The sequence below is a fragment of the Hippichthys cyanospilos genome, chromosome 5 (genome assembly GCF_059441005.1).
Source record: "Hippichthys cyanospilos isolate Australia breed blue-spotted pipefish chromosome 5, RoL_Hcya_1.0, whole genome shotgun sequence".
Taxonomy (NCBI): Eukaryota; Metazoa; Chordata; class Actinopteri; order Syngnathiformes; family Syngnathidae; genus Hippichthys; species Hippichthys cyanospilos.
Window position 1 is genome coordinate 22,503,569 of NC_142373.1, and position 13,834 is coordinate 22,517,402.

Consider the following 13,834-nt stretch of genomic DNA (forward strand, 5'->3'; position numbering starts at 1 on the left):
TGTGTGTGTGTGTGTGTATATATATATATATATATATATATATATATATATATATATATATATATATATATATATATATATATATATATATATATATACGATCCCATTCATTATAGGGTTCGGCCTGTAGTTCCAAGCATTCCAAAATCCATGAGTGCAGCATTGAGTCGTAAGACTTCTTGTAGTAAATCTAACAGTGCAAGTTTGTTGATTTGGGTTTAACAGTCTTGGGTGAACGTCTTCTATTTTGATCCATGTGCCTAACCATGGTATTTGAAATGAGTAGGCACATGGATGGACTGTACAACATCAGCATGTCATTCGGACTTGATAAGGGTGTGCAAATGATTTCTAGTGGAGGGTATTAAACTACCTGAAGCAAGCATAGTAGATGTGTAGGACAGCTACAAGTATCTTTAAATTCCACAGGCAAATGTCAATCAGTGGGAAGTAGCTTGGAGGGCAGCCATGGCCAAATACCTAAGGAAGGTAATGCAGATCTTGAATAGTCAGCTGAATGGCAAGAATAAGATCAAGAGTGAAAACACCTATGTCTCAGTTATCAGCTATCCTGCTGGCATAATTACCAAGCCTCAGAAGGAGATGCAAGCCACTGATATCAAGACAAGAAAGCTCCTTACAATGCACAAAGGGCTCCAGCCCAGGTCCAGCATCCTGAAGCTGTGCACAAAACAGAAAGAAGGGGGCCATGGACTAGGGATCATCAAGGGAACTATGCAGGAGGTAACAAAAGGCCTCCAATAGCTATAGCAGGAATAGTGTACCATAACATCTGTACGGAATATTGATTGGAATCAAGATAGCAGACATCGCCAAAGATGGTGAAAAACAACCAGGCCAAGATCCTGTGGGACTTCCAGATCCGACCTGATATAGTAGTAGAGGTGGATAAACATGAGAAGACAGCAATTACGATAGATGTGGTAATCCCGAGTGATGGCAAATAAAGGAACACAAAAAGCTGGAGAAGTACGAAGAGCTAAGGAAGAACTAGACAAAATAAGGAGGGTAAAGAGAACATTGGCACCGGGGGTGGTTTTTCCCAAACTGGCTGGGTAGCTCCAGCAGATACCAGGAGCAACATCTGACATAATATAAACATACTGAGAACACCTTAGATGCATAGAACCCTCAAGCTCCCAGGCCTCAGATATTGGTCCCGAGCTTGAAGGAGTTACCGCAGACGATGGGCAAAAAAATAAATATACAGTAAACATAAGTCAAGTCATGTTTATTTGTATAGCCCTGAATCATCACAGTCTCAAAGGGCTTCACTGGTGAAGAGAAATCATAGATAGCATCGCATACAACATCATAAATACACAGTGGCATTTCTTGAGCAAAGCTCCCAGAATGGTTGGAAAAACTAAAAAACCTCATCTGATGAAAATAAAAAAACATACAGTATATACGTTCATATATATTATTTTAAATTGTTTCCATATTTTAATTGATCCTTCTTGTTCTCAAATATTTTGGAGTCAGGGACCTCTTTTAGAAAGCAAGGACTCCCATTGCAAATGTTTGCAGAAACATAACAAACCAAAAAAAAATAAGTCAAACATAAGTGCCCTTTTTATTTGCCAACAGATTCAATTTGACAAGAAGTTTATTTGATACTTTTCTGCTATACTGAACTTTCGAAAATAAAAATTTCAAATAACAGGTATAGTAAGTACCTGTTAAATATTATATAACATTATTACCTGTATATATATATATATATATATATATATATATATATATATATATATATATATATATATATATATATATATATATATATATAGTACGCCCTCCTTGAAAACTAGTTTCATAGAATTTGTCAAGGACCATAAGAATATATTTCCGAAATGTTCACAGACCAAGTTAAACGGAATTTGTTGAGCTTTTGGACTTAAAACAAATGCTAATAATACAACTTGTATTTTTTTTTTTTTTCAGTTTTCGTATAATTAGTGTGATGCAGAAATGAGTACACCCCACTGAATCTCTTTGCGTAAAGCAACATTTTAGGTTTCTAATGTGAAACTGAACAAACAAACAACTACAGTTGAGTCTAATTAGGTGTTAATTAGAAAGTTGGCTGTTTTCTGAAGCAAACCATCCTTCCCCATTTCCTGCTGTCAGCAATGGCACCACATGACAAGGAAATGTCTCTGGATCTGAGAAAGCAGATTATTGTTCACACAAGAGAGGTGATGGCTACAAAAAGATCAGTAAAGGTTTACTTAACAGTAAAAACCCAGTTGCAAAAGTGATCCAAAGATTCAAAACAGATGGAACTGCAGCCAAAGTACAGAGACATCCAGGCCGACCCAAAAATTAACAAACCAGGCAGGAGCATCTTGTGATGAGAAAAGTTCAAGAAAATTGGCATGCAAGTGCACAACAGTTGTCTAAGGAAATAGAAACTGAAATTGGAATGGCTGTATCACATGACACAATGTGCCATACAGTGCAGCAAATTGCATGCATGGGTGTCATCCCCGAAGGAAGCCTCTCCGAAAGCCCAGTCACAAAAGAACCCGCCTGGAGTTTGCTAGGGCCCATGCTGAAAAGAATCAATGCTACTGGGTCTCTATACCCTGGAGTGAAGAGACCAAAATCAATCTTTTTGGAACTGGTGGCTTCAAAACAGTCTGGCGTCACAAGGGTGAGAAGTACAAGTAAAAGTGCATGGTGCCCAAAATGAAACATGGAGGGGGTTGTGTTCTTATGCGGGGTCGCATGAGTGCTGCGGGTGTTGGAGAACTTATTTCATTGATGGCATCATAAATTCTCAAATGTACTGCTCTCTACTGAAAGCTGAGATGCTTTCATGACTTGTCGTGCCATTTTTCAGCTTAACAATGACCCAAAACACACATCTAAGGTGACTGCTGACTTTCTGAAGAGGAACAAGGTGAGAGTGATTCCATGGCCATGTATGTCACCTGATCTGAACCCAATTGAGCATATTTGGGGAATACCGAAGATACTGGTTGGGCATCACTCGGTATCCAACCTCCAGGCTCTGAAAGAGGTCATATTATGAGAATGGAAAATAAAAAGCTCAAATGTTGTCAACTTGTACACTCCATGCCAAGAAGACTTGTAGTTGTCATTGCATATACTGGTGGCCAAACAAAATATTAATGTACTGGATGTAGTGGTGTTTGTTCTGGAGGGTACTAATATTTCCACTTCGCTTTCATTGAAACAGAAAAATATGTAATTTAAGTTTTTCTGCTTGAGTTATAATTCAAGAACCTAGTGCAATTAACATCATCAAAGGACGATTTGGGATGTATTATACATAATACTGTGACAAACGTCATATATATATATATATATATATATATATATATATATATATATATATATATATATATATATATATATATATATATATATATATATAGTCACAAAGTGTACATGTCATAAGGTCTGTGACACGTACGCCTGCCACAAGACCTGCATGTCGTTAAGGCTTTTTAAAGGCAATTTATTATTATTATTCTTTTTAATACTACTTGCAGTGTAAAGCTTAGTTCTTTCCCTGAAATTTCTGTCAGATCATTGCATACTCTCATGGAATTCAGTCTTGTGTTACATCTGCTTGACCCTGACCCTGTCTGTCTCTTGTCACCAAAAAAGACATTAGAAAAGATGAAGCAGATATCAATATCAACAAATATCACTAACAGCAATATTTAACAAATATCACACACAAACAAAGAAAAAGTCCAAGCCAAAATGAAAACCTCATTACAAAAGAAGAAACACAGCAATAAACTTAAATATAAAATCATCCATTCGTTTCTGGAGCCATTACTAGATTCACAGGATTGCTGGTGCCTACCCCAGCTGACTTTAGGTCGGCAGTTGAAACCCTGAACTAGTTGGCAGCTAATCGCAGGGCACACCCAGAACAAACAAACCTTCCTGCCTCCAATCATATCTAAAGATGCAATTTACTGTGTCCAATACACCATGCCAGCTAGAATCGAACTTGGGTTACCTGTGAGGTGGACGTTTTAACCACTCATCCACCAAGCCGGCAATATAAAACCAAACAAATAGAATTAATCAGAAACATAAATGACTTGCGCCTTGTTATTTTTTATAGCATGTTTGTTTTTGAATGCTTTTCCATGTCTTTTTTTCTTTCTTTTTAGAATTTTCATTTACAGTTGTGTTTTATAATGCATTTTTACTTTCTTTGTTTGCAATTTAATTACTTTGTTCATTTTAACATTTATATTTTTGTATTTACTGTTTAATCTGTTTAAATATGTTTGTTTATAATTGATATTCTTTTGCTTTTTTAAATTATTTTGCTATTTCATATTTAATAATGTGTTTTTATTTGTCAGTTTGTGATTCTCAATTTGCTCTTGTGTTTCATCCTTTGTAGTTTTTGTCTTTTTGGTTTGTAATTACCATCATTAGTTTTTTTTAATTAATTGTGTATGTGATTTGCACTTCAGGGCCCATATAGGATTTCATCAAGCTGGGACTTGATGCTGCTTGTTTCTATTTTTTTTATTTTTTTTGTCTTTTTACCACATTCAATTAACACCAACATTTTCCATCCAAATTATGTTCCATAGTTACAACAACAAAAACAAAAAACTAATTTCAAGTTATGCATGTTTTTAATTGCCAAAGACATTTTACATTCTGCCTGTCTGCTGTCTCTGTAAAGCCTACACCTCATCATTTGTAGTGTAGTCGTAATACAAACTCATGTAATTAAAAACGTGCTGTCCACGTGATGACCACATGAAACCCTAACCGCCGTTCACCCCTCAACGGCCATTTTTTCTGCCTGCGCGTTATGACAGCATGGCGGGCTGTGATTGATAACGCTCGTCGATATATTTCATTTGGGGAGCTTTAGTCAAATGACAACGGCTTGTCATTGACTGAAAGCAATCTTTTTAAAAGGGGGGAGCCTTTGCTAAGTATCAGATGAAAATGATTCCTCTGTCTGCTTGGGTGTCACTGTCTGCTGGAGCTTTATTGATTGGCCTTGAATATATTGCAGCCGCTGCAGTAACAGCTGCTGCTAATATCTGCGCCCTGCTTACACTCTGCTCTCCTGTCCACGGCACTCTTCACGCCATTGTCGCTTATCGCAGGCTCTTTTTCCCCCCGATGCGGCAAATTTATCAGGAGTGACGTGACGCAAATATAAAAAATGGGTCCAAATTAGAGGAGCTTTTTCTCCCGGGAACCCGGCTTGCTGTCCAAGCGTGAAGACGCTAACCAGAGCCGCCATTGTCTCCTTTGCTCTGCGTTATCAAGCGTCGGGATGTTGGCATTGCTTGGTAAAGGTCATTTGCTGTAATGAGATTTGCCACATGCAAGCATATGGCATGATTATAGAGCCCTGTTCGTTAACATTTGCAGCAAAGAGCAAGACAAGACAACTCAAGCGCTTTATGGCAGGCGAAAATGTGTTTTGCACCTTTTCACAATCAAAGATTTCGTACACTGTACCAATTCCTTTTTTTCCGGAACATGATAGAGCAGAAACACACCATAATCCTCAGAATTGAGGTGCACGCTCACTATAATGAATATAATCTCTCCTCGAGACAGATTGTCTTTGAATGCTGAACAGTAGAAAATAACAAAATAAAATGTAAGATAGAATCAGAAATGCCCTCGGTTGGAAGAATGTGTGGCAGGTGATCTTACAGTGAATATAATTACTGCAATGTACTGTAATATGATTTTTAAGAACCATCTGTACTTTTGAGTTAATTTCATAAATGTCTGTCTAATTTTACATTTCCATATTTTTTGATTATTTAAAAAAATGGGCACATAAATCCCAATATACGAGATATATAACAACAAAACGCATAGGAATCGTACTGTATTAGCTGCTGTGTATTGTATACCTCTTGTACTGTGTTGACAAGTCATCTTTGTCTTATCTGCCATTTTTTTACCATCTTTTTCTTTAAGTGGAAAAACAAACTTTTGTGTTTTATACTATATTGAGATATTGAGTTAAATTGAATAAATGCATGTTATATTTTTTGCTTGATGAACAACAAATATGGACATAGAAGACCAAATAACACATTACTTCTTAATTATAAATGACAACGTTTTCGGATATTTTTCAGAATAACGATTTAATAACGGAAAATGAGATTAAACACGCTATATAGTGAGCCAAGCCAAGGGATGTCAGAACCGCAGCACACTTACGTCATCATGGTACGCTAAAATGTGATCAGTATAAATGGTAGCCGTATCAGGGTGTCAGTATCCAAGCGTGCACAGGCATCTTGGTTTGTTCAACTATCTTTGAAAAGTAATCAAACTACTACACAACTGTTAGAGAGCCCTTGAGCCCTGCTAGCTAGCAGCTATATTTTGTAAGAGGCTGCACTAAACGCTGGCAACATGCAATAAAATACAATACAATAAAACGTCAGCATTTTTTTTTCGCACCCTGAATTGGCAATTTTATGTGGTTTCAGAATAACGCTGTATTGTTTGTACTGAGAGTTGGGACTCCTGACTCACTCCCGGAGTGTGTGGTATAAGGTCGGCCATTGTCGCGACATGCTTGCAGAAACTTTTAAATGAAATACTTTATTTCAAAAGAATGACTAAATCAGACTCCAACTATTTCCCTCAACCTTTTGAAAATTCCATTTCCAAACTTTAGCGACAATCTATTCACTGTCACATTCATCCCATCACTGAGTAGGAAGTGAGCCCACTTTTGCTGACATTGATTTCAGGCTAGTAAAGCCTCGACCAGTTCAACATTTTCACCTAAAAAAAAATTATGGTCAATAAATGTCTGTTAACATTTTCAGTACAGAGGTAGCCAGACAGCTCAAACATGTGGCTTGCGCTGGAAGCCCAAAACGTGTTTTGCATTTCCTATTCAAAGATAGGAAGAACTTTTTCCCCCCTCTGTCACATAGATGATGGATCTTTCCATTTCCCTTTTAAAGAATGCATGCTATTAGAGAGCGGGGATTTTAAATGATCCCATAGAAGTTAGGCCGATACACTTAAAGAACAAACACCTCTGTCTGGCTGATAATTTCAACCACATGTTACACTCCGCCGCCTTTCAGAGGAAAGCAATTATTCTATATAGCTTGTCAAATCTGAGATGTTTTCTCTTATCGTGGCTCTGATGATTTCCCCCTAAACGTGCGCCTTAAAATGCTTGACGTCTTCTAAGTTGAACTCAGGTTGGGAATTTGATGATCTACCAACTCCTTGATCAACTAATGACCAATGAATTTCTTTTCAAGCTCTAATTGTATTTTAAATGTAATGGGAATATATTATCTGAATGTTTTGAACTGTCCATGTCGATGTCATATTGAACCAAGCATGTTGCTGGAATGACACACACACACACACACACACGCACACACACGCACGCACGCACACAGGTCTGCCTGGTCTGTAATTCAGCTTTTCATCACCGATGATATTTTTTTCTTCTTTTAGCAGCAAACTAGTTAAGAGTGCTTCTGCTGTGCGCAGCTAAATGGTGCATTAAATTTTGTTCAAATGGCTTCAAGACGGGATCAATCAACCATCAATTCCACATAATCAACAGAATTTCAAAAAATCATTTAAAAAACTTTAGTAGCCCAGCCTAATAACTCCAAATAGAAAGCTGCCCCACGAGACCTACTAGTTTTCTTGTCAAATAAAGATTTGAGAGAGAAGAAACACGATTATTGTTTCTTTAATTTTGTTTGTATAAAACATTCATCCCTTCATTCATTTTCTTTACCACTCGTCAAATGATTTTAGATGACCACTCTGTATAGTTTCAGCATGCCGATTTACTTAAGGGCCAGAATGCTGCCCACATGGCTCAAGTTATTATTATTATTTTTAATACAATGAAAGGTGCTACAGAGGCTTAAAATGTCCATTTTAGCAGGAAAGATCATCCAGAATGTTTCTGCTTATTGACGTACCCCAGCTTCATTTGTCTCCATCTGGCCTATGGAATGTAAAGCACATTGTTTGCATGTGTTTCATGTTGGGTCATCTCCGCATGCACCTATACTGCATTATTATCTGAGGTTTCATGTTTATGTTGTCTTGGCGGCATCCGTTCCCTCGTGCGTGAGCACGTATTTAACAAAGGCAACATGTTTGCTTTATGATCAACATTAAGTACGTCAACACAAAAGGTTTTCTTCCACGGTGCGTTCAATGACACCGTGGGGCTGTGGGTGGCACATCAAAGCCAGATACCTTCCTCCCACTCTAATGAGAACCAGGTCTCGCCTGCCTGGACTCGACCCGCCATCTGCGTGTGTACGTCTGTGCGGAATGTAAGTGTTGTAAGCGGTAGCACAACTCCAGACAACACAACACATTTATAGAGCTTGTCCACGTTTGATGTCGTGTCCGCCAGGCTTCCAAAAACGATGGCTCCGGTAATTTTTTCAGAACGGTTCTAATAAAGATGAAGAGCTGATTAGTGCTACAGACCGCCAAACGTCTCACTATTCATTTCCTCTTAGAGCCGCTCAAATGCTTGATACGACCACAACAAAGGTCCATACCTCACTTTTGTTGCCGGAATACGACATTGGGGGCATTTTATTAGCTCACTTAAATGAGGACTGCCTTGTTTACGCCCTTCAGGAGAGAGTATGAAGGGACTTATGGTAAATTTGCCGTCCATCATCTCTCACCGTGTGATTGTATAATGTGTTGACTTTATGTTGTTTTTGAAAAGAGCATCTGAAATTGGCAAGTACAGAATGTGTTATTCATGATTAAACGGAACAAAGTGTTGATTCAAAAATCTTTTGTAGAAGAGGATGGTGTCATCTTTTTCTCTCCTTTTTTTTAATTTTACATTATTTAAAAACCAGTCAATGAAACAGTTATATTTTGCTTATATAGTAAAATGTACTCCTGCGTAGTTGTTTTTAAACACTGGCACATTTAGGCTTTCTGTTAGACGAGATAAGGCATTTGACCTGCAGCCCCTTTACGCCTCTGGAATAGATCTGCACCTCCACTGAGCAGCTGCTGAATTGTATGATCACATTTAGAACCAAAGCAAGAGCAATCGGTAGGAAACTGACCATACTTGAGGAAAATTCATGTGAAATATTCACAAATCAGACCTCGAGAATAAGTAGAACGTGGAGGGAAAAAAAATAGTTTCAGATATTTTTGGCCCTAATTCTTGTGGGAAATTGTGCATTTTGTTACAATTCTGTTGCTTTTTTAGCAGTTAATTTATTTGTTTCTGTGCAAATGTAGAAAGATTTAATAGCTGTGGTAGTCCCATTACTCAAATACCGTCCACTTTTTTCGTTATACTTTTAAAGCTAACCTAACGCCTCAAAAAAAAGCATCATGGGCCATGTCAAAACTTATTTTGAGTTGTTGCAGCAAGCCCCAAAAAAATGGATGCTGTGCCTTCAAATTACCCCTGTGCTGAAGTTTGAACACCTCTAGTTAGAGTCTTCAATTAGTATGCTTTTCTCAATTATAATGAGCATGATTTGCCACAACCGAGATTTTTTATTTTTTCCATCGTAGTGTGATGTGATTAAAAAAACTAAAAGTGTTGGTGTGCACCAACATCTCACCATTCTTGCAAGTATACAACTTTACAGCGCTCAATTAAAGGCAGACTGGGATTGAATTGCGTATCGAGCGGTGACTCGCTCCATTTAGCCAGCATAGTGGAATGTTCCTGTTGAGTTTGACAGGATCAGAGAGACGGAAGAAGCATCTCAACACGGAAAAAAACCAAAAGGCTTAGTGGTCAAACACATCGGCCCTTTTGTCTGGTCCAATTGAAATCAAACTCAAAGGATAACCACCAGGAATGTTTGTCTAGGATGCATTGTTCTGACGCTCCAAACAAAGACAGATAGGCTTTAAACAAGGCATTTAATTAGCGCCAAATCCCGAGCTCGGGCGGCGCCAACCAATTAGACATTCCTCAGGCGTGTGCAGGTCCTATTTCACAGATCCTCTCCAGCGCTGTCTCTTACAGTACATCTCCTGCCGTCCAGTTAAGAGAAGGTAAATAGCCCAAGACAGACAGCTTCATTAGCCAGCGTCTGAAAAGCGCCCGGGCAGATTGTCGCTTAAATAGTGCGCCGTTACTGTGGGCCCAGCCAGCGACCTCTGATCAATTACAGCTGACATTATTGTTTGTCGGGAACCTTTTTTTTCCTTTTATTCCTTGGAAAACGAGATCAGGCTTGAGCTTTGGCTGGAAATGTAATCTCCCCTTTCTCTCTTTGTGCTTCCTTGGCTCCACAAACAATAAATCACTCCATTGAAGAGATAATAAAGTGCCAAGTAGGATCTAGTTTAATTTTTGTCAGGGGAAATCTGCCTGCAACAGAGTTAAAACGGTAAAGGGACTTCCGCTTTCCTTGTTGTCTTTTTTTCGGCCGCGGAAAAATCAGACTTCCTGTTTAGATTAAGATTGATGGTGGAGGGTTATCATTTCCGTCCACCACCTAGACAACAGCTCCTTTTAATCATTTTAAAATGTTCTATCTTTTGTTACATTTTTTGACAGCGTGCAATTTGAGTTTGCCATAACAAGCCCTTTACAGTGATTGCACTCTCACTGAGGGCTGTTTTAATTCACTCTGTTCGTCCCCGACGATTCAGATCTTTGCTTAGCCAGGCGTGAGCATAATAGCTGAGCTGTTTGTCGGTATTAAGTGATTTGTCGTTTTAATGACAGTACATCGAAGTTCACCTTTGCGGCTCCCTCAGGCTCACTTCCGGTAAATGACTCCAAAAGCTTTGCTTACCCGCAGCTGGAAATCGCTTCTTCATCACTTCTAAATTTCGCTGTTGGAAGTTGCGATAGCAATCTTCATTGAAAAAGTTAGTCAAAGCGTGGATGTCTGCAATGTGGTGACGGACTAGTCATTGCTGTTTGGTGAATTAGATTAGTGTTTTTATTGTCGTCGTAAACATGTTGTCAAAACTGAAAATCAATTGGCATAACTTACTTCTGTCCCACATTTGGAACACACCACCAGAAAGATCAACTCGCCATACTCTGATTTAATATCCCATAATGTGTTGACATGGAAGCAGCAAGTAGTTTTAGTTCCGATATGATGTAAATGTGAGCCTAAGTAGTTTTTATTTTATTCATTTATATTTTAATTGTATCTATATAAATATTAGATTTACAGATGCATGGCTCAAAACAATTTGCTTGCTGGACTAAAACAAAAAACAAACAAAAAAAAGTGTCATATATAAAACCGGGACAAAACAATGGGGCCTGCCATGGAGACTCGGGACACAAGTCTCAAAATCATTGTCCTTGTTAAAACGACAAGTCACTTCACCCTACTGTGGCTTTAAGGTTGCTTTTTCCGAAGTATCGTTTCCCTCATGAATTGCTTATTGTACAAAAACCTACAAAATTGAAGTGTATACATACTCAATGTTAGCTACATTTAACACCAAGCAGTTCTCATGCAGTAATATGGTTCCCTTCAGCCTTCATTTACGTGTACTGTATTTTGTGTTCTTTATTTAAATTCACAAAAATTTGTTCTGACTGATTTTTAGAATCTAGTAATAATTGCAAATAAATGTAAAGATTAGAATATTCCTTTTTACTTTCACATTATGGTATGAAAAATATATTACTTTTTATTCGTAAAACTTCATCGTTCTTTAGAAACAAAGAAAGGTAAATACAAGTAAACCATAGCTAATTAAATGCAAAAATAATGAAAGCAATTATTCCCAAAGCCTTTTTTTATGGCAATGATGAGAAACGCCATGTCAAATAGACCTGAATCATAATGCTTAGTTTATAGTTTATTTCAAACATATGGGGAAAAAGAACACACACAAACAAAAGAACAAAAATATATACAGTTGCAAGGCAGACAACATTAAAAAAAGGAGAGGGAAGAAGTAAAACTTATTTAATCCTACCCCCTTTAAATAAACTAAAAATTACCTAACCATCACACATATCAACCCTCACTTGTCCCAGCCAATACTCTACTATATTCCACCTTCTAATTTCTGAACACTCAACATAAACCTCCATAGTGCCAAGATGCGCTCAAGAGAAACATTTAAATAACACACCTACCTCGAATATAACAAAAAATACCACAGTGTGAAGAATAACCTAAGATTGGTGGGAATTAGACTTTCTGCAATGCTACTAATCTATCTAGCTCTAGGATATGACGCTTTTCTTCTTTGCGGCACTAATCTACATTTGGACAGATGTATGTACTTCAGACCTTGTCAACTGGCTGTTTCCTGTTGAGAAATCTTGCCAAATATGCCACTTAGCTCATTCAACTGCATCCTTTCAGTCTCCAACAAATTGAAGTTGGCATGACCTTTTTGGCCTGTGGCACATCGCTCTTTTCAGTGGGCTTTAAGGGGGTTGGGTCCACCACTTTAGGACAAGGCGGACATGAACGTTGCTGGGCAGCCACTGAAAGCTGCACTAATACCCCAAGCAGAGGTACAGTGTTTTGCCTCAAGGACAAGTGGTGGTGAGTTTTCCATATCTTTGGGAAGGGAGAATGAATTTGGCCCTGGATGTAATGCATCCCACCTGAGAGCTCCTTGAGGAGCATTGAATGGCTGATGTGTTGCCAAGACCCTCTCCATGGCGTCCTACATTAAGCACCTCCGCAATCAGACCTTCATTTTTTGTTGTTGTTTTTGTTTTAATTGAGCTTTGCCGGCCGAGCGGTAATTGATTCAGTCCGAGCACTGATACAAGGTGCTTGCTTTAATCCTTTATATTGTTTGGGAATACAGTACTCTCCGCCGAAGCATCTTTCTTATGGAAATCAATGCTGGCTTTTGGAATAAGAAGCCCTTTCATTTCCAACCAGTGTCCTTCTCTTTAGAGCTGTCGCCATGCAGATCTCCTTGCCCTTTAGCAACTGATGTTTCGTGGGAGTTGTTTTTTTTTTTCCTTTTTTTTTGTGCATCAGCTTTTTTTATTACCTTGAACCGGTCTGCCAAGCTATTGAGAGAGAAAAAAAAATCAACAACAAAAAAGCTCAATCGGTATCCGAGTGTCTATGAGGTTGTCTTTAAAGCGAGTGGCGCAGGAACAAAACCAAACTGTTCACGTTTGATCCTCAGCCGTTCAAAGTCCCCGTCAAGCCGAGTGGGGACGGACGGGAAGGGTGGGCGGTTTGGGGGGTGCGCAGATACCTAACTGTGACCTTCTAAAAGTTGCCCTGTTTTCATGAAAGAAGCGCAGCACACTGCTAACTATGAAACCCCCACGGTATCTTTATTATTCTGCTCTCTTTGCCATTAAAACGTCTTCAATATCTCCCAATTAGGCATCTATCGGAGGACTGCAGTTGAATAATTTAAAAGATACGTCTGATGCCCAAATGGAATAATCTGTGCATGTATATATATGAAAGGGAGCAAAATTCCTGCGCCCGATATAATTAACCTTAGTCGCGTTTGTCATTAGCGTGCTTAACTAGTCATGGCGGCTTTCAAGATTGCCTTTGTTTTTACTGCCGTTTTTATATTTAAATGTTGAGACTATTTCCATAATATTCTCATATTTTTTATTCATCAGAGAATTAGTGCTTTTTATTGCTGTGTAAACTTTGGTGCGTGAACTACTGTGTGGGTAATTTTTATCCCCCCTTTTCTTTATTATTATTGCGTTCCTGCTCCATTATTAACAGTAGTAAAACATTTATATCTATTATATTAACATAGAGGATTATTCAATTGCTCCAGCTTAAATGTTACTCGACGTTCTAAGGGGTGGGAAATTGCAGAATTAACAACATCG

At 38.3% G+C, this 13,834-nt stretch overlaps 1 protein-coding gene across 2 annotated transcripts in view; it reads left to right on the forward strand.

Moving 5' to 3' along the window:
* The window catches only part of dachd (dachshund d), a 155,289-nt gene that overhangs the window by 105,308 nt on the left and 36,147 nt on the right, over positions 1–13,834 (forward strand). The gene's annotated exons all lie outside the window — the stretch shown is intronic.